This window comes from Mchenga conophoros, linkage group LG19, assembly GCF_057382185.1.
Source record: "Mchenga conophoros isolate Kocher_MC1m ecotype Shallow Benthic linkage group LG19, M_conophoros_male_GT1.1, whole genome shotgun sequence".
In the NCBI taxonomy this organism is placed as follows: Eukaryota; Metazoa; Chordata; class Actinopteri; order Cichliformes; family Cichlidae; genus Mchenga; species Mchenga conophoros.
In genome coordinates, this window is record NC_140544.1 from 16,403,282 (window position 1) to 16,422,423 (window position 19,142).

Below are 19,142 nucleotides of genomic sequence, written 5' to 3' on the forward strand. Positions count from 1 at the left end.
TCCACAGCTTCAAAATGTGAAAAGCAGTCCTAATTTATATTGGCAGGTGCCAGGATCGTTAACCAAAAGAGCTTGAAAAGAAGATGAAAAGAGCCAGCAAAGCAACTTAAACAGGCTAACACAATCTTCCCTTTTCAATATGTATTGATATAGTTTATTTAAATGGAGTGAAGGTGACTCAGATCATTAGGTAACGCTTCAAGGTTTCAACTTTAAACTGGCCAAGTTTCCTCTGCACACCCATCTTGAACAGAAATGAGGACCACCGCCTCCACCCTTTGTCTCCCTGACACTAAGAATATTTATTAATTTAAAACATTTGTCTTTTTGACCTTCATTTTTTTCCTGTGTTTGGGCAAGATACACATATCTACTGTAGATACATATACTCGTGACATTGTAAACAACTTTAATGAGCACAGACAGTTTAATCACACTTTTTGCTAATAAACTCTTGACTGAAAAAAATGCTTGGAGAGGACACATGAAGCACATTCTTTTTAAAATGCTAACCATCAAACAGCAAGTCTAACATTGACGTGCACTGTGGATTCTTTGTGGAATCTAAAATATGAAGATTTTGGTTGATTTAGGACTGTTTTGTTTTACTTTATGAATCTACTTCTGTTGTCTCACAGTTCTGATGTGTGAAGTTTGCATGTTCTTCCTACATTTGCTTGGGTTCTTTCCAGGTACTCCAACTTCCTCCCACAGTCTAAACAACAGGATAGTTTCCAGTAACCCCACTCCACCCCACACCCCCTACCCCCATCATGGATGGATGAATGGATTTGCCAGTGAGTTAATAAGGCCATGATTGCTATATTATTTTCACTAAGCAACATAAACATTCCTTCTTGATTATTCATTAAAGAGAGAAATCAGCCATTTGATTGTATTTTTGATTGTAATCTTTTCCTAGTATGTTTCTAATTAATCTACCCAGCCCAGATTTACATGCATATTTGCTCCATTACATTAGTTGTAAAGGTGCTGATTTATTTTAAGCAACTTTCAGTGTTTTTATTTTATAGCTTTCAATGAAGCACTGGGGAGGGAAAACACATTTTGAGAGCCTGCCTGCTGCTAAATTGGCAAATTAAAACATCTATAATTGCCACTCTGAGCATGTGGTCAATTTAGGAGTCTGTTTGGCTCCTGATAGCCTGACTTCTAGTGTCAAAGACTTTAGATGTGCATGTTTGAAGAGTACAACCCTTTGTATATTTTACAAAAATGGAAAGAAAATTTTAGATCTGTTGCTTGTCTATAACTTCTTCCGATGGTTGTTTTGTGATAATGTGGACCAGAGTAGAGCAATAGAAAATTCAGAATCTATGAGTTTGGACAACTTTGGACAGATTTCTTGACAATCACAGGAGCTTCACTTGAAACAACTAAAAATCAGTGTGCAGGCTTGTGCAGATACTCCACTTACAGTATGTCCTTTCTTTTAATAACAACCTGGTGTTTGTGCATAACCAAACCTGCCAGGATTCAAATCAGTTCTGTGAAATCAGTTTTACTGCAATAACAACAGATGGGAATTTAAAATTATGTGACTGTTTGTAGAAAACATGCATTCCCTACTGTGGTAGATGGGCCACTTTTTGAAAGCTATTTTAATGAATAAATACCTCACTTTGCAGTTGATGCGGTCTAGATTGAGGTTCAGCTTTGGTAGTTTTCATTTTTTTAATGGGGTAGTAACGGTGCATTTACTTGTATTGCAAAAGCTGTCTAAAATATAATTAGACCGAAAAACAAAATCAGACTGTGATAAAATAACTATAGAGAGATACTTGTTCATGACACATGAAACGCACCTAGGTGGTCTGGATCTACTATTTATGCACAATATTTTTAATGGTCTCTTGAATCAGCAGAAATCAGTTTTTGGAAGCTGACTAATCAGAACAGAATGGGCTCATTGGGGCCTTGAACAGATAGGAGCCAAAACAGCCTGAGCTCAACTGAACTGTTGCAAACAGGCCACAAAACATATAGAAAGAGTGAAAAAATATATTGCGTACATTGAGTGATGACATATAAATTAGACAAAGAATGAAAATGAAGGTTTCTTTAAAGATACTTCCTTATGAGAGTATGAGAAACAATTAAGTTATTCTCCACAACCCATGTCACAGCTGGTTTCACTACAATTCTGTAAATGATCCCTTTCACTCTTGCTGGTACCCATATGTTGGGAATCATTTGTGACTTTTATGTTGTTTTTCCTGCCATATGTCAAATGCAACAATCAGTTGCAGCAGTGAAACACACTGGAAACCATTTTTACTCACTTATTGCTATTAAATATTATGTTGACTTTACCTTTTTTTAACCAGATCAAAAAATTTCACATGTAGACTCCATCCATTTATCCGCTTATCCTTATTAGGGTCACATGGGTGCTGGAACCCACCCATCTAGACACATAATATTTAAATAAAAGAGTAAATTGTGTAACAAAATGTCCCATGTACCAACAATTTGCTAGAGTTACACAGTTTTAAATGACAACTTGTGCTCCATTCTGTGGAGGATATAAAGAAAACTGCTGAGTCATAATTAGCTGTTATCACCTAGACAACCCCTGGTTTTTCATCGTAATACCTTGTCATACACTTAACTCCTCTGGTACAGTATTTCACATCTATTCTCTTCCCCCTCTGGGATTAGAAAAAATCCTTACTACCAGTCATTTATAAATAGAACACCTCATCAGCCTGTGCATATTTTTTGACGGAAAGCCAAAGCTTCTCAACTTTGTGATTCAGTCTGAGAGCGGATGATTTTCATTCTTCAAGCCCATCTCCTGCTGCCTGTCACTGGCATTTTAGCACCGTTTGTCAAAGGGCTTTATGCGATTGGATGGGCATGATGCATCACCAGGATTTTCAGATGCAGGTTGGACGACGGTGCTCCCGATTGGTCTCAGTTGTTTCCGAGATGAATCAGAAAGGCTTTTAATAAGGAAATCCAAAGAGCTCACGGGCTGTATGGGTAACTTCAAAGGGAGGTTAATATAGATCCCTCGAGCACTTGCCACTCTGCCACAACCTTTACACAAGCTGAAGAGCAGGCAGAATTGCATTAAGTCAAGGAAACTCAATTTTTCAGCCTATGAAAAGTATATTTGTTTTTGTGCTCTCAGAACTTCAGGGTGAATTTGGTATAGCGCAATAAGATAAAACACAAAGAATAACAGCAATAAATGCAAGATGGATGCTGCCCGGAGGCTTAATGTGCAGTATCAAACAGCAAATACACACATAACATTATAACTATCCCTGCAACTCAAAGAGGAATATCAGAGTCCAAAAGAAAACACTTTAGCTCCAACGTAGGTGAATACAGTGTGTGCTAAAGGCCAGCTTTATAGTATAAAAAGTAACGTTGATAGAAGCTCACAGAGAGTCTGTAACAAGCAGCATGAGTGCAATCCAAGCAATTTTCCCTTCACCACCAAAATGAAGTGAGAGTAGCTGCCTTTTCCCATGTTATCTGGTCCTGCAGCTGACAGAGACATCAAAATCCTGACACACATACTATATTGCACATGGCAAATTCATGTCATCTGCACATGCTGCCAAAGATGAAAGCTAGAAGTCTGATACAAGGCATGTGGGAATAGATGTACAGTAATGAGAGCCCAGGGGCCTGACTTAATGAGCAGGATTAGTGAATCGTGATAGCGCTCTTGTGTGCAGCTTTAAGAGGGGTGATGAGTCGGGTAGTGGTGAGAACTGGACAGCTGAAGGAGTAGCAGTTTGTCAGGTAGAGGACGGGCTCACCTCAGCTACCAGGAAACTCTGAGACCAACAGAATAGGCCAGATTGTAAAAGCTGACAAGTGCAATCAATAGATCGCAAGTTGATATTAACTTGCTATCGTCTTTTTGATTTCCTGCTGGGATGGGACAGAATAGGAAGGCCATTCCCAGGTTCAGCAAATTTGCCATTTCTTCTCCTGGCTGCAAATTTTCAAGGTTGATTTTACATAGACATTGTGACCTTAGAGCACTTTAAAGTAATTTTAAGTTAAATTCAAATTAAAAGAGGCACTTTGATACTTCACTGTTACCTGCTACAGCACACGGGTATGAATGACTGCCATTTATCGACAAAAATGTTGCGAAAAAAAGGTTTTTGCTGAAAAAGGATTTATGATTTATTTCTTTTCATGTTCTATAAAAGTTCTACATTAGCCAGATTAGAAACAAGATGTATATTAATAAAAAAGAATTTTGTTTTAGGTTATAGTTCCTGTAATATGAGGTGTCTTTTATTATAGAACTATAACTCTGAGTATTGTCAATGGGTTAAGAAATTACAAGCATGATAACTAACCATCAGTTTCTGATCTAATGTGTGATTGGTAAAAATACTGCTCTTACATGTTGAATATCTGCTTAATAATTGACCCTCAGATTAGAAAATGTCACAATGAAGGTCACATAAGCTTACATGGGATACAGGTGTTACTAGAAGCTTTGTGAGGTAGGCATAACCTACAGGGTTACTTGATGAACTATAGTAGGGTCATATGGCTCTGTTCCCATACTTAATACAGGGTTTCTGAGAAGATTTAGTCATTCAAAGTATTCAAAGCGTCTTAAGCAGACATTATAGCCTGAGCCAACCTGAATGACCTACTAAAAGAAAACATATAGCATGGACTTTAGGTCATACAGAAATAAATATTTTGCCCTTCATTTTGGTTTAATAACTTTAGTAGTTTTAGGTAGGGGAAGGTATATTTTATCTTAAAACACCAGGTTTACTGTTTTAAAGCAAAATGTTGTGATATTATTTGATGATTATGTACAATGTAGGATCAAAGTGGGAAACAGTCTGCAACAAACCTATATAGTATTTGTGGCTCACGAGCTTCTCATTTCGTCATATTTTACTTCCAAGGAGACTTTCTTTTAATTTATTAACAGTTAGTTTCGAGCAATAGTTCTCCAGGCTTTCTGAAGGTTTTTCAAAGATTTCTTTGGACAATGGCTGCTTCCTCACTCATTTTCAATACCTGACTATTTTCCTTTTTTGCTTGTTCGTTTATTTTGTTAAGCCGCTCACCAGTGTGTCCTGTGAGCCATTCAAGCATAATACAGAAAGGGGAAATTCAAAGGATCAAACAGTCAATGTATATTTGCACATATTCAAACAAACTCTGCTCCTATTACCAATTTTCCTGAAGAAAATTATGAAGAAATGAGTGGTGACTCTGGATTTTTGCACAGTACCATATAACACCATGCCTGCAGCTTTACCTTTGTTCCTGGCGACATCTCTAGAGTCAAAAGGGGGGCTGACACAATGAACCTAATATATGGGTCATATTATGCTCATTGTACAAGCACCTTGCACAGGTGCTGTACCACAAATTGAAGTAAAGCCAAAGGCCAGACAAAAGGTTCACACAAACTTCATAAGTAGCTCCTTAAAATGTGAACTCAACAAAAATCATTGTCAGGAATTTTCAAATAAAAATTCAAAGAAGAGCACAAACAATAAACAGAACATCCATCACTCAGGTGGTGGTGATTTGTTTGATTGAGAGCCAGTGTATTCTCAGGCTGGGCCAAACAGACCAAAGCTGTCTAATACTGCTGTGTAGAGGACTGAACAGGCCTCTGTGGAAATGTCAAAAGATGAAAAACACATAAAATATCAGACAAATATATATCTTTCCAAAAGAATATTTGAATGCTGGACCAAATAAAGAAAATAAAGAGCAGGATACATCAAGACAAACTCCTGGGATAGACAACAAAATTCATTTTCAAAGTGAAGCTGACAAGATGACAATGCTGGACAGATATCTGTTAGATTGAAACATTGCTCTGTTAAATTAAATTTGCTGGTGTCTATGAGTGCACTGTGTGTCAAACACTATATTTAACACATAAATGCATCCACAGTCTACTGTACCACACTCGGTTGTCTGCCTAAGCTCATGTTATGATTAAAGATAATGGACCGGGGATGGTGTGGGTGGAGAGGTGTTAGCTCCCATCCGATAACACATTTGCAGACCAGCACTCAGTATTTGAGAATCACTATTCGAGGTAACATTCTTAATAGCAATGTTGCAAACTCTGTTTCTCAGAGGAATTCAAACTATTGGCTATTAGATTTGCCAGCTTGAAATTAATTTTGTAGTACGCCTGTAATATTCTACGACAGCAATGTTTTTACTGTAAAAATTACAAAGCAGCGTGATCTATAGTGAAACATTTCAAAAACTGAAGTGTAATGATATGTTATAGAAGTATAATTATGTTATAAAATTATTTTTAACAGGTTCAATCTGCATGTCCTCATCTACGTACCAAAGATTTAGTTCCTTTGCTTTGTTTTTTAGTTTTCTAGAATAACACAGTTCAGCTATCCTTTGTACTGGACAGTTACCAAAATGTTAACAACTACCCTGAGAATGACCACTAGCTTGACCTAACCAGTTGCTAACATTGCCCTCAGCCACATAAACACCAGAAACCACACCACACAACATATAACTATTAAACCACGTCTAAATTAATCATCTGAAGTTACTGCTCAATGATGCCACTAAATGGTAAATGGCCTGTATTTATATAGCGCTTTACTAGTCCCTAAGGACCCCAAAGCGCTTTACATATCCAGTCATCCACCCATTCACACACCCATTGTAGCCACAGCCACCCTGGGGCGCACTGACAGAGGCGAGGCTGCCGCACACTGGCGCCACCGGGCCCTCTGACCACCACCAGTAGGCAACGGGTGAAGTGTCTTGCCCAAGGACATAACGACTGAGACTGTCCAAGCCGGGGCTCGAACCGGCAACCTTCCGATTACAAGGCGAACTCCCAACTCTTGAGCCACGATCGCACTAGTCTCTGTGCTTCTCCAGAGTCTCCAGTCTCCTGGATTTTCTGCAATATCACTCTACAGTTTAAATCCTTTACATTGAATTTATGATAAATAGCGGGATGTGATGCTTGTCTTGATTTTGCTCAGATGAGTTATGGGGTAGTCTCAAGCAAGAGAGTGTGACTCAGGACTAATGTACCTCAGGACAATGCTGTATTATACTATAAGTGTATAGAAACTTCCTGGTAATATTGATTTGCCTCAAAGGCATTTACAATATTCAGCTGGAGTCACAATAAACGGTACATTAAGCAAATTTTTTTTTTCAGGAAAATATTACAGTACAGTTTACTACTCTAAGGGTGCTAAAAATAACTTTTGGATTGTTGGACTTCAATATAAAATATAAAACGTACCTTACTGATCTGACCTATATTAACTGAGCTGAACTGAAACGAAGCCCAGTCAGCAACCACAGACTGTCCAAAAGCTAAACCTAAAAATAAAACAACACATGCCACATTTTGGAATGAGAAGAGAAATATAGGTCTGCCAAGTAAAGCCATTTACTTGGCAGACCTATTTGGATCAACTTTCTGACTCTCTCAACACTAATTCTGGTCTCTTAGGTAAATACTGTGGATATAATTAGGTAAGCTTTCTCTAGGTTCACAATTCAGCTTATTGGACTTGCTATAATTAGACTCCTGGAAAGAGCTTTATCTAAGACAGTGAGCTTTACTGATGATGGTTTACATTTCAGTGGAAGAGCAGAACAGTATAAATAGCACTGCCAGTTTTTCCTAAAGCTTCTGCCTAACTTCAGTAGCACTGTTTTGTGCTTCACCTTTTGTGGTGAGGCCAACTGATGCGCCACAACACCTTTTTTCCTTTTATTGTCTAAAAGATTAGTTTTAGTTGATCTGTCTTGTTACTCTATACTGTACAGTAAGTATGAAGCAATTTGAAGTCAAAAAAACAAACAACCAAGCAAAAAAAAAACAACTTACAGAAAAACAAACATGTCCATGACGGTCTTATAGAAATCAGCTCAGTTCTTCTGTTATGCCTGGGGTATGGTGCCTCCTTACCTGAACTCTTTATCTGTTTTCTCCCCCCGAAAGCTAAATTGAAACAAGCACGGATTAACTCAATGTCACGGTAGCTTTGTCCCTGGGATAATGGGGGACAATGAGCTCCGCGGTGACAGCAGTAAATGATGCCAATTTTCTCCCAGAAAGAGAAAATGATAGAACAAGAATGGAGAGGAAGAGTTTGGGGAGATAGCTTAAGACTCTAATCCAACTTTGTAAATCAGAATGCTTGGGGGCTTTGCTGAGTGTTTTTCCTGTAGAAGTGATTCATATCATCACATCATTGCAATGTAAGCAGTACAAATGCTGGCTGAGGGCTTGTGACAGGATGGTTTTTAGAAGACTGGGTAAATGTCACATTTTGGAGAAAAGAAAATTTGACATTTTTCTTAAGGGAATGAAAAGGTTCAGTTTTCTCCTACTGGTAGGAGTGAACACTATGCAGTATAATTCTCTATACTGTGAACTTCTGTTCCAAAACTGTTCATATGTTTGGCTACCTTTGGCCTTTGTTACTCACTGACAGAAGACCCTTATCTGTAGCTAGCACATCAAGGCTTCAATTGACTAGATAAAGGAATCCTTTGGACTTATTTGTGCAAAGCAAGCAGTATTTGATAGGATGTCAGTATTTGAAGCCTTGGTATGGAAACGCTTTAATGTATGACAGCTAATCTTTTTAGGCTAGTTCATTTAAATTGTGTATTTATGCTTGCTTTACTTTTATTACATTTCACAGAAAACCGAGTCAGCTGTATGTTTGTTCATTTTTCATTCTATAAAATGGAGGATAGTTCTTATCTATTATACAGTGGTTTTTTTTTTCCTTTTCATTTCTGGCTGCCCAGCACAACCTTTTAACATCTGAAGATATTAAATTTTTTTTTATATTGAAGTTACATTAAAGCTGTGTTTATTTTCATTCATTACATGAAGGAACCTTTAAAAAAAAACAAAAAACAAGCGCGTCCATGCTCACAGGTGTACACACGGGTGATCACACCCACAAACTACACCCTTTTTGGCTCCTACCTCAAAGCACACTGTGTTCTGTTGATCTTATGTGCTGCACAATAATGTTTAATATTTAGTATTTACTGTCATATTCCCATATATCATTGTGATGTTGTTTATTCTATTACTTTTGTTCTCTTCTGCTTGTTTTCTTTTTTCTTTCTCAGCAGGTGACCCAGGTGATTGATATATGCATTTTTTTTTCTGCTCATTCTGTTGGTTTTTGTCTTTTGCCCTTCTCCCCCGTCCCTCTTCTCAGCTGTTTCTCTTTCCCTCTTTCTTTCTCCCCTTCTTTCCCCCAGTCAAGTCTGTCCCGTATTCAGTAAGTGAAAATAAAATAAACAATAAAAGGTGAATCAAATGGACCATTACGGCAAGGCTGGGATGATCAATTTGGTAAAGTAAATCCGTTGGGCATCTTTCTTTGCCTTTAGACAACAATTCTGATGGCAAAAGAGCCAAACGGGACAGGCAAAAAAAAAAAAAAAAAAAAAAAAAAAGCTGTGTTTATTTCTGTTATTACTGCCAGTTACATTTCTGACTCTTGAAGCTCCTGTATAGTCTCATACCTTTTGACATATTGCTCAGCCTTTTCAACATCATAGGAAATAATCTCTAAGAAAGATATTGGGTGACTGACTTATCGGCAAAATAGAGCTGCACACATATGCTCTGTGTTTTTAAGTTAGCAAGCACAATCTGCACACGGTCAATCCCTGACAGATGCCTGATAGCAGTTCAACATCCACACAGGGCTGACCCGGGAAGAGCTCCGCATGGACTCAGCAGGGGGATTTATATGATTTCTATCTCTGAGGTCTAAAAAGACATGATAACCTATTGATCTTAAACATCATGAGAAATGAAAAGAAGATTTACTGAAATGCTATGGATTATAAAAAAAAACCCCTCACAAAATATACACTGAGCACCAGAGAGAGAGAATTATACCAACAATCGCTTCAATATAAGCAGTCATCCCATACTAGGTCAGGCCTGCCTTTGCTCTGAAAATAGCTTTCATTCCTTGGAGTCGTGGACTCTGATGTTTTGGAAACCTCCCTTTAAGATTATGTGATGCTAACTATTCATGCTTATTTAAAAAGTGCTTCACATTCATGCTGCCAAGCTAACATTTTACCACATTCAAATTCAGACCTGCCAACTGGTGAGGTCCCTGACATCCACTGAACTGAAACCTGTCTAAAATTACTTTTGATTTATGATATGTTTGATTATCATGGTGGATGTTGTGAATGAAAGAAGGGTCCGGCAAAGGCTAAGGTGTGTTGTGCTTTCTGTGCACTCGTCACAATTGTGGTTATTTGGGTCATGGTATCCTTTCTACCCCACTTAATCTGGCCACTCTCCTCTGAACTTATTCATCAACAAGGAGCTGCAATCTGCAGACCAGCTGTTTGCTATGGGATCCCCACCATTCTGATAAAACTAAAAAAGCCCCCAAAAACCATTTCACACCCACACACACTCACAACATTCCCCCTCCATCACATCATATATTGGTGATTGGATTAATACCTGAATATTCAATCAAAAAGGTATTACTTTTTAAAGTGTTCAGTAAGCACACTTTAGCTGCATTAAACAAAACAGCAACAAAAGCATATCCCCATCCATTGGTCTATTTCTTGTCTTTCTTTTTGTCTCAGTAATATTTATTTTTTCACCATCATAACCTTCCTAATGGTTCTGCCTTCAAGAGTTGGCAAATTCTTCCCGCAAAACCGAATGGGGCAGCAGATTAAATATCTAACCTGTGTCCTCCTGTCATTTTCAGTTATGAGAAGAGAAATGGAACCCGGGACCTCGTTCATCTATCTGAAAAATACATCACACACATTTGAGACACAATGTGTTAAAGCTACACCAGAAACAAAAGCACAAAAGCCACCTAGCAAATCTACCCTTTACATATGCAGAAGTAACCAGGTTACTCTGACAAATCAGGAGAAATTGAACAAACACTGTATGTTACTGCAGTAGGTCAGTGTTTACTGCCTCTCCCTTGTCAAGCTTGTTTTGAAACTGTGGCTTTCTTACTTTATGCAGGATATGTGCTGCTTCCTGATTCATTGAGCATGTGGTGGAGTGCCCTGTACTGCGAATACACTGTTTTCCTTTACAAACGTCTAAATATTGGAGTAAGAGATTTAGTACTACATGACCCCTGCACCCTAGCAGTGCAGCGTGGGGAAGCAAGTCACCTGATAATTTGTTTTGTGAGCTCCAGCTACTACAATATTCACTGCTCTTTGTGGATTTAGCCAACTGAGATCAACAAGATATAAGCAGATGGTACGTGAGCTATATGGCTGATTTCCAACCTGTAGCCACTAAAGCTAGTATAAAGGTACAAATTCAGTCAGTAAATCTAATCAACACCACAAACCTTAAAAATAAATCAGTGCAACCAGTCCAAGACCTACTATGGATGTGAATTGGTCAACACTTACTGCCCTGAAAACCAACCCCCCAGCACCAAAGGTTTCTTGTCACCTACAGTATAGTGTAAAGGTCTAGCAAATAGAATGCTTTTGTAGTGAAAAAAGGGGTAATACCTTATTTGGAAAATTTGTTATTATTGTTATTTGTCCCCTTAATTCTCCAAATTATAAGACGCTATAGATTATTTTATGACAAACAGACAGCTAGTGTACAACCGTGCTGCCATGGTGGAAATACATCCATCCATAATGAGTGAGAAGAAATTCAAAGAGTCTCCAAACATCTTTGGCAATGAAAAAAAAAGAAACTAGGAGACATCATGTCAAACAGCCAAGAATTACAGCTGTCATTGATGAGCTAGCTGATGAGCTAAAAAAAAAAAAAAAAAAAAGTGAATGTTTACTGTCAAAGAAAATTATTCAAATTGCTTCAACAGCCAGAAAGAAGAATGTGTGAATCTGTGCTTGACAGAAAAGATGAACAAATATGGATTTCAGCAGATATGGTTTTACTTTTATGAGTTCAGTTAAATTCACTTTAATGATATAGGTCAAATTAACAACAACAATTCCCTCAAGGCACTTTATATTGTAAGCTAAAGACCTTACAATATTAGAAAGAAACCCAGACAATCACGCAATTCCCTTTTAACAAGAAGAAAACCATCGGTAAAAGCAGGCAAAGAGAGGGGCAGCAAGCTGCCCTAATTGGTTGAGTGAGGGAAAAGAGAAGAGAACAGAGAGACGGGGCAAAATACAGACCGTGGCATAGACAGACAGAGTTTAATAATTACTAATGATTAAATACAGTAGTGCTTAAACACACGAGGAGTGAAACTGGGAGCTGGTTCCATAGTAGAGGGGCTCTATCTCCCATTCTATGTTTAGATACCTTATTGATTGATTGATTGAATCTTCATTTTGAACATGTTGAAAAAGTACAACAAAATAGAATTAAAAGAGACAAATGAACAAAGCAAAACAAAAGGAAAACGAGCAACCACAACTCCAAATAACGTTCATGTTCAAAAAGGAGCAGGAAGAAGCATACCTTAGCAACCATAAGTAAGACTGCAGTCTAAGAGCAAAGTGGTCTGTTAAGATACTGTGAGGATAAGATGTTTTAAGATAAGATGTGGGGCCTGATTCTTTAGGACCTTGTACGTGAGGAAAGATTTAAATTGGAATCTCAATTAAACATGGAGACAATGAAGTGAAGCTAATATGGGAGAAATATACTTGCTCTTTCTAGTCCCTGCAGTGTTCTGGATCAACTGAAGGCTTTTCGAGGAGCTTATAACACAGCTTAATAATAATGAATTACAATAGTCCAACCTAGAATTAATAAATACATGAACTAGTTTGCAATGGAAGCTTTGCATGTAATCATTAGCTAATATTCATGTCTGGCTCTCTTCCACAGTATGCCTTTTGTCCTGGGATCGTGTGGTTGTTGGCATTTTCTCTGTATTATTCTAGGGTCTTTACCTTACAATATAAAGCAGCTTGAGGTGGTTGTTATTATGACTTGGTGTGATATAAATACAATTGAATTGACAGGTCATTGAAGGGCATCATGTGGTATTTAGTGCCAATTTAGCCTCTACATAAATTCCATCCTTAGAGAACCACAAGCAAGTCTGGTGCTTTAAGCCTGTATTTGTGCATGGACACATACACAATGTAACTGTGAAACTGTTAGGAGTTGCTCACATAGTCATTTCTGTAACATGAGCTAAAGGGGTCTTGATATTATTATTGCTTTGGCACATTGGAGTGTCAAAGTGTTTAACATGACAAAATGATGCACAAAATGAAAGGGTTTTTTTTTGTTTCTTTCTTTTCCAGTTGAACTTTTACAACTCCATTTTTTGTTGAAATTAAAACACTGAAGCACCCCAGAAACTCTATCATCAATTTGCACCTCCTGGGAAAATCAAAGCTCAGTTAACATTCTGTTTTTAAGTATTTTCAAAGAAATGGTGGAAAATATGAATAACTGAAGAAATTCTGCCTATACAAAAAAATAAAAAAATAAACATGTTGGAAGAGGCTACGAGGGAGATTAATAGAAACTGAATGCAAAGCAAAAGTGAACCTCAAAGAAGGATTAATTTGATGCAGAGCTCTGAGAGTTGGCAGGGTTCAAAAGTAAATTTTTGTTGGCAACGTGTGGTTGTGGTGGGGAAATATTCTCTTCCTACTTTAAGTACAGAACTTAAGTAAACTAACAAGTTAGACTCTACCACTATAGCTTGAATGACTATACTTTCTTGTGTATTATATTTGTACTCACAGTAAAAGCATCTGTTGTGTGGTCAGGTCAGGTATCCAAACTCATATTGATTCATCTTTATTCATACAACCACTCTTCTATGTGGTTCTCAATCACGTCTGTTAGGTGACCTAAAACAGAAGGTGCACAACAAAAACCCCACTGTTAGAAATAGGCAGTTATGTTCATCTGGTCATACTAAAAACAACAACAGTAAAATAATAAAAATGCTGAATTAAGCAACAGTTTTGGTATCTGGTGCCAAAAGCACACGGTTATATTGAAAGTGCACTTTAGAGTGTAGGAGGGGCAGAAAAAAAGAAAAAAAAAAACACCTTTTGCTTTCCGATTTGATGATTACATCACTCAAAGTGGATTTTTTTCAGTCTTCACAGTTAAGGGGAAACATATAAAGATGTATCTAAAAAGGTCAAACAGAGGCTGACTCAGGTCCAAGATGTTTCGGAAGAGGCCTCCCTGACCAAATCTCTTAGCTTCATAAAGGGAGGAAATGTGAATGGTGGAATAATACAGCTCTTAATAAATCTCCTCATTAAAATTCTGTGACCATGTCATAGCACATGTCCTCCCAGAGCCCACTGCAGCTTCTCATCCTAATGAGAGCAGATAAAAGCACCGAAAGTGAGGGAGAGAAAGGTAGACACAAGCTGGTTTCAGAGTGTTTATTTAGGCAAAAACTGTGTGTTCTGGCTTCAGGCTGCATCAGGTGAGGTGCACAAACAAAAAGCAATTTTGAAGTCCCATTACAATTTCTACTGTTCTTGTAGAATAATGCGTCTCTGCAAAAACAAGGCTCCTCTAAAGATCTGCATCTCTCAAGCACCCGTCTTTGCCAAATCTCACTGGATGAACCAGAAGGAGCCGCAATCTTATGGCAGCAGACAAGACACACCAAATTAAATAGTGTCACTTCGATACTGGATAATAAGCACTGTGTCGCAGTAGTCGAGCATAACAAAAAAGCAGATGGCTTGATCTCTGAAAATAGCCATTCTTTACAGTATCTCCATTAAAAGCTGCCAGTAGCTCCAGAGATGTGAAGCTTCTTTAAATGGTTTGCTCACATAAAATTATGGAAAACAAATATATTCTCAACTCAGTGTAGCCATGTTGATACTTTTTAGTCTGTTCACATTTTTTTTTATGTTTCTCCAAATGAACAGAAGTGAAAGTATTTTTATTAGAAACCAGAAATGGATACCCTAGACAATCTGCAGAGTACACAGTCTGCAGTTTTCTGATCATTCTTAGCAGGAGAAAGTACTTCTAATGACTTTGTCAGTGTCACTCAAGCTAATGGCTCATTGTGCTGCAATGTAAAACTATTACACATGTACCAATAGTAAATTAATTGTTTTGGCTTAATTCAAATGAATAAAGATACTTTAATATATCTACAAACACTGTCAATATGGGAAAAGAGGAAATAAAGTTGGATTTCAAGATCTAAGACGTCACCTGCTGCTCAGAATGGGGACACTGAAGTGGGGTCCTCATCCTTGGCACAGATAAACAGAGCGCAACTGATTACATTTCTTCACCTCTATGTCATGGTCCATCTAGACTGTGGACACTGTTTCTGACACATTTTCGCATCAAGTTTTTCAAATGATCACTTTTTCAGTGCTGTAGGGATGATACATGTCCCCACTCACTCTAACGGTGAGCCAATTTCTGCCTCCATCCCAAATAATCTGGGTCTCTATAAATTCAGATCATCTGTGTTCCATTCAGTCATAAACTATGATCTATTTAATGATAACTCATGTTAAGCCAATATGCTTTTTAAGAAAACTCATTGATAGGCATTGCAATTTTGGAATCTTTCTCCATGCACAGTGTCTGAATGTTGACTTAAGAATACTGAAACTCTTTCAGAAAATGTTGGGGTTTCTTTCCAGATTGTAGACACAGACTGAGAGTAATCAGGTGAGATTTGTATTTCCAAACATCACCAAACCTGTACACAAACCCATCAATATGTTCTCCATAATGTTTGGTGCATAGCTGCATGGATTTTCTCAGCACATCTGTCATTGTAGATTTGACACCACTGTTATGAGTGAGTGGTGCAAAAGCTCATTTTAAATGCGATTTGTGCATCTCAAGTGTCCACAGTGAGACACATCTGAACAAATCCAATTGTAATCACATTTCAAACCACCTAACCACCAAACGTGGTTTGGATCAAATGTGCAAAATGTGATTTCATGTTGCTTTTTAGTGTATAGGCCTTTCTAAAATCAATCTGGATACAATCTTGATTTGTCCAAAGTAAGAAAGGCCTAAGTAATCATTTCCACCTTTATGCAATCATTGTTTATTCCAGTGACTGGAATCTGCCTCACAGTGGAAATGTTTGCTGAATTCAATACAACTAAGAACACAAGAACACACACAACAATAATTGCTGTAACGTGTATCTTGTAGCAATTAAGAAGTTTATACACTTAAGCACAGGTAAACGTCAATTTCTCACTTTTTTCCTACTAGCTGGAAATTAATGTTTGAGACAATATTTGCCATGCAAAATATAAATTAACCTTTCAAGCTAACTAATCAACGACCACGACCGCATTGTTCATTAGGAAACAACAAATTCATGGGAATGTTAAGCTGCAATTCCTAATAAAAACTACAATCAGTGAAAAAAAGAGAAAACAAACTTTTCCTTTAGAGGCAAAGTGTTATGTTGTTGTGTCAAGTGAGTTCTGCCTCTGTCACGGTGACAGGCAGCAGCATATCCTCCCAAAATCCCATTGACAAGCTCTTTCTGCAATGAGAGATGTTACTAAGCCACAGAGATTTCCTGACTCCCTTGGTTGAAGCGGTTAGGTGTTGCCAAGTACACCTCTGCTTTCATTCTGGCAAAACAATATACTTAATGAGATTCCAGAGCCTGCAAGCAGTGTTCTCCATCTCTGCGTAAACCCACCTACGGCAGCCCAAGTGCCCACACTGGCTCGTGGTGGGCTTAACATTGTTCAAGTGCAAACAGGCATGGAGTTGTAAAAGTTCAACTGGAATTCAGACAGTTACAATTTCATGCTGTATAATTGAGGCGCTGCTGTTGGCATACATGTGGCGTAGGTCATCAACAGCTGTCACTCTGGATTATGGTTGATGTAAGAGAGTGAAACATGGCACACTGAAAAAATAATATTCTTTTCCTTACTTTTCCTTTTTATTTCTCAGCACCTAAAAATTGCTAGAGTGGTACAATACCTCTGCTGTGGTGGTCCCTTCCTTCATACACTCAACAAAAATATAAACGCAACACCTTTGTTACTGCTCCCATTCCCCATGGGATGGACGTAGAGACCTAAAATTCATTCCAGATACACAATATAACCATCCCTCCCAAACAGTGGTCACAAATCAGTCCAAATGTGTGGTAGTGGGCACATCTGCTATATTGAGATAATCCATCCCACCTCACAGGTGTGCCACATCAGGATGCTGATCTGACATCATGAGTAGTGCACAGGTGTACCTCAGACTGCCCACAACAAAAGGCCACCCTGGAATGTGCAGTTTTTTGCGCTATTGGGGGTCTGGGGACCCAGAACCGGTCAGTATCTGGTGTGACCACCATTTGCCTCATGCAGTGCAACACATCGTCGCATGGAGTCTATCAGATTGTCAATTGTGGCCTGTGGAATGTTGGTCCACTCCACTTCAATGGCTGTGCGAGGTTGTTGGATATTCGTGGGAACTGGTACACGCTGTTGTATACGCCGGTCAAGCACATCCCGAACATGCTCAATGGGTGACATGTCCGGTGAGTATGCTGGCCATGCAAGAACTGGGACATTCTCAGCTGCCATCTGCCCTGAACAATGTGAACCATGATTCATCCGTGAAGCGCACACCTCTCCAACGTGCCAGACGCCATCGAATGTGAGCATTTGCCCACACAAGTCTGTTACGGCGACGAGCTGGAGTCAGGTCAAGACCCCGATGAGGACGACGGGCATGCAGTTGAGCGTCCCTGAGACGGTTTCTGACAGTTTGTGCAGAAATTGTTTGGTTGTGCAAACCAATTGTTCCAGCAGCTGTCTGGGTGGCTGGTCTCAGACGATCTTGGAGGTGAACCTGCTGGATGTGGAGGTCCTGGGCTGGTGTGGTTACACGAGGTCTGCGGTTGTGAGGCCGGTTGGATGTGCTGCCATATTCTCTGAAACGCCTGTGGAGACGGCTTATGGTTGAGAAATGAACATTCAATGCACGGGCGACAGATCTGGTTTACATTCCTGCTGTCAGCATGCCAATTGCACGCTCCCTCATTGCTTGTGGCATCTGTGGCATTTTGCTGTGAGACAAAACTGCACATTCCAGGGTGGCCTTTTGTTGTGGGCAGTCTGAGGTACACCTGTGCACTACTCATGATGTCAGATCAGCATCCTGATGTGGCACACCTGTGAGGTGGGATGGATTATCTCAATATAGCAGATGTGCCCACTACCACACATTTGGACTGATTTGTGACCACTGTTTGGGAGGGATGGTTATATTGTGTATCTGGAATGAATTTTAGGTCTCTACGACCATCCCATGGGGAATGGGAGCAGTAACAAAGGTGTTGCGTTTATATTTTTGTTGAGTGTATAAAACAAGCTGCATGCAAGCAAATAAATATCAGATGCATTAGGAAAGGCAAGAGCTCATCCTGAGAACATCTGATTCAAAATTACTTTCATCAGTCATTATGCATGGTCATTTATGCCAAATGATCAAAATGGATGGATAATACTTTAATAAGAAATGAGAAATACTAAATAATATTCAAGAAATTACTTGAATAAAGAGTTTTCACTGTCAACCACAGATGTGCATCCACATCACAAATCTGTTGTACAAGCCAACATTTGAGGAGAGAGGAAGTCCTGGAAGTTTCTATTGACCTTGTTTTGTCTTTTACAAAACAAGGTCAAGCATATGCACATCTACGTGCATTCTCCTTATTCCTGATGTATTGATCTTTCAAATCACACCCAATCTCTTGCAAAGAGGCTTGTCATCAAAGCGTTGCAGATAAGCTGAGTATTCCATGACTTTACCTCTTTGAAAGAATTTGCACATGACACCTGAGCTGCAAATGAGGTCTCTCATAGATGTGAAGTCAAAAAGAATGCCACACACGTCCCTCTGCCCTGCTGTTGGCATCGTTTTGATCCAAGCGCTGGGAGAAGGGCAGGGGTGGATGGCGGGGTTGTACCTATGAATGCTAATAAATTGTGTCTTCAAAGACGTAACACTCCTCTAAAGTCACCTTAAACTCTTATACGAACAATATGTCTAGACTCAAAAGTAGGCCTGAAGATTATTTTCCATAACAGAAAGTCATTTTTACTTTACAGCACACAGTCCTGAAAAAAACAACAACAAACAAATCCTTCCATTCAACTAA

General features: G+C 38.7%; 1 protein-coding gene across 4 annotated transcripts in view; it reads right to left on the reverse strand.

The window, feature by feature from the left end:
• Window positions 1–19,142, reverse strand: part of LOC146551962 (leucine-rich repeat and fibronectin type-III domain-containing protein 2) — a 140,100-nt gene that overhangs the window by 47,510 nt on the left and 73,448 nt on the right. For 2 of the 4 annotated variants that reach the window (XM_085258183.1, XM_085258184.1), the window contains one exon: window positions 13,733–13,842. The exons of 1 other annotated variant lie outside the window; for it this stretch is intronic. The gene's annotated coding sequence lies outside the window, so the exon portion shown is untranslated. Of the gene's footprint in view, window positions 1–10,746; window positions 10,791–13,732; window positions 13,843–19,142 lie in introns of those variants that run through there. One more of the 4 variants, XM_085258186.1, reaches the window with a different exon arrangement.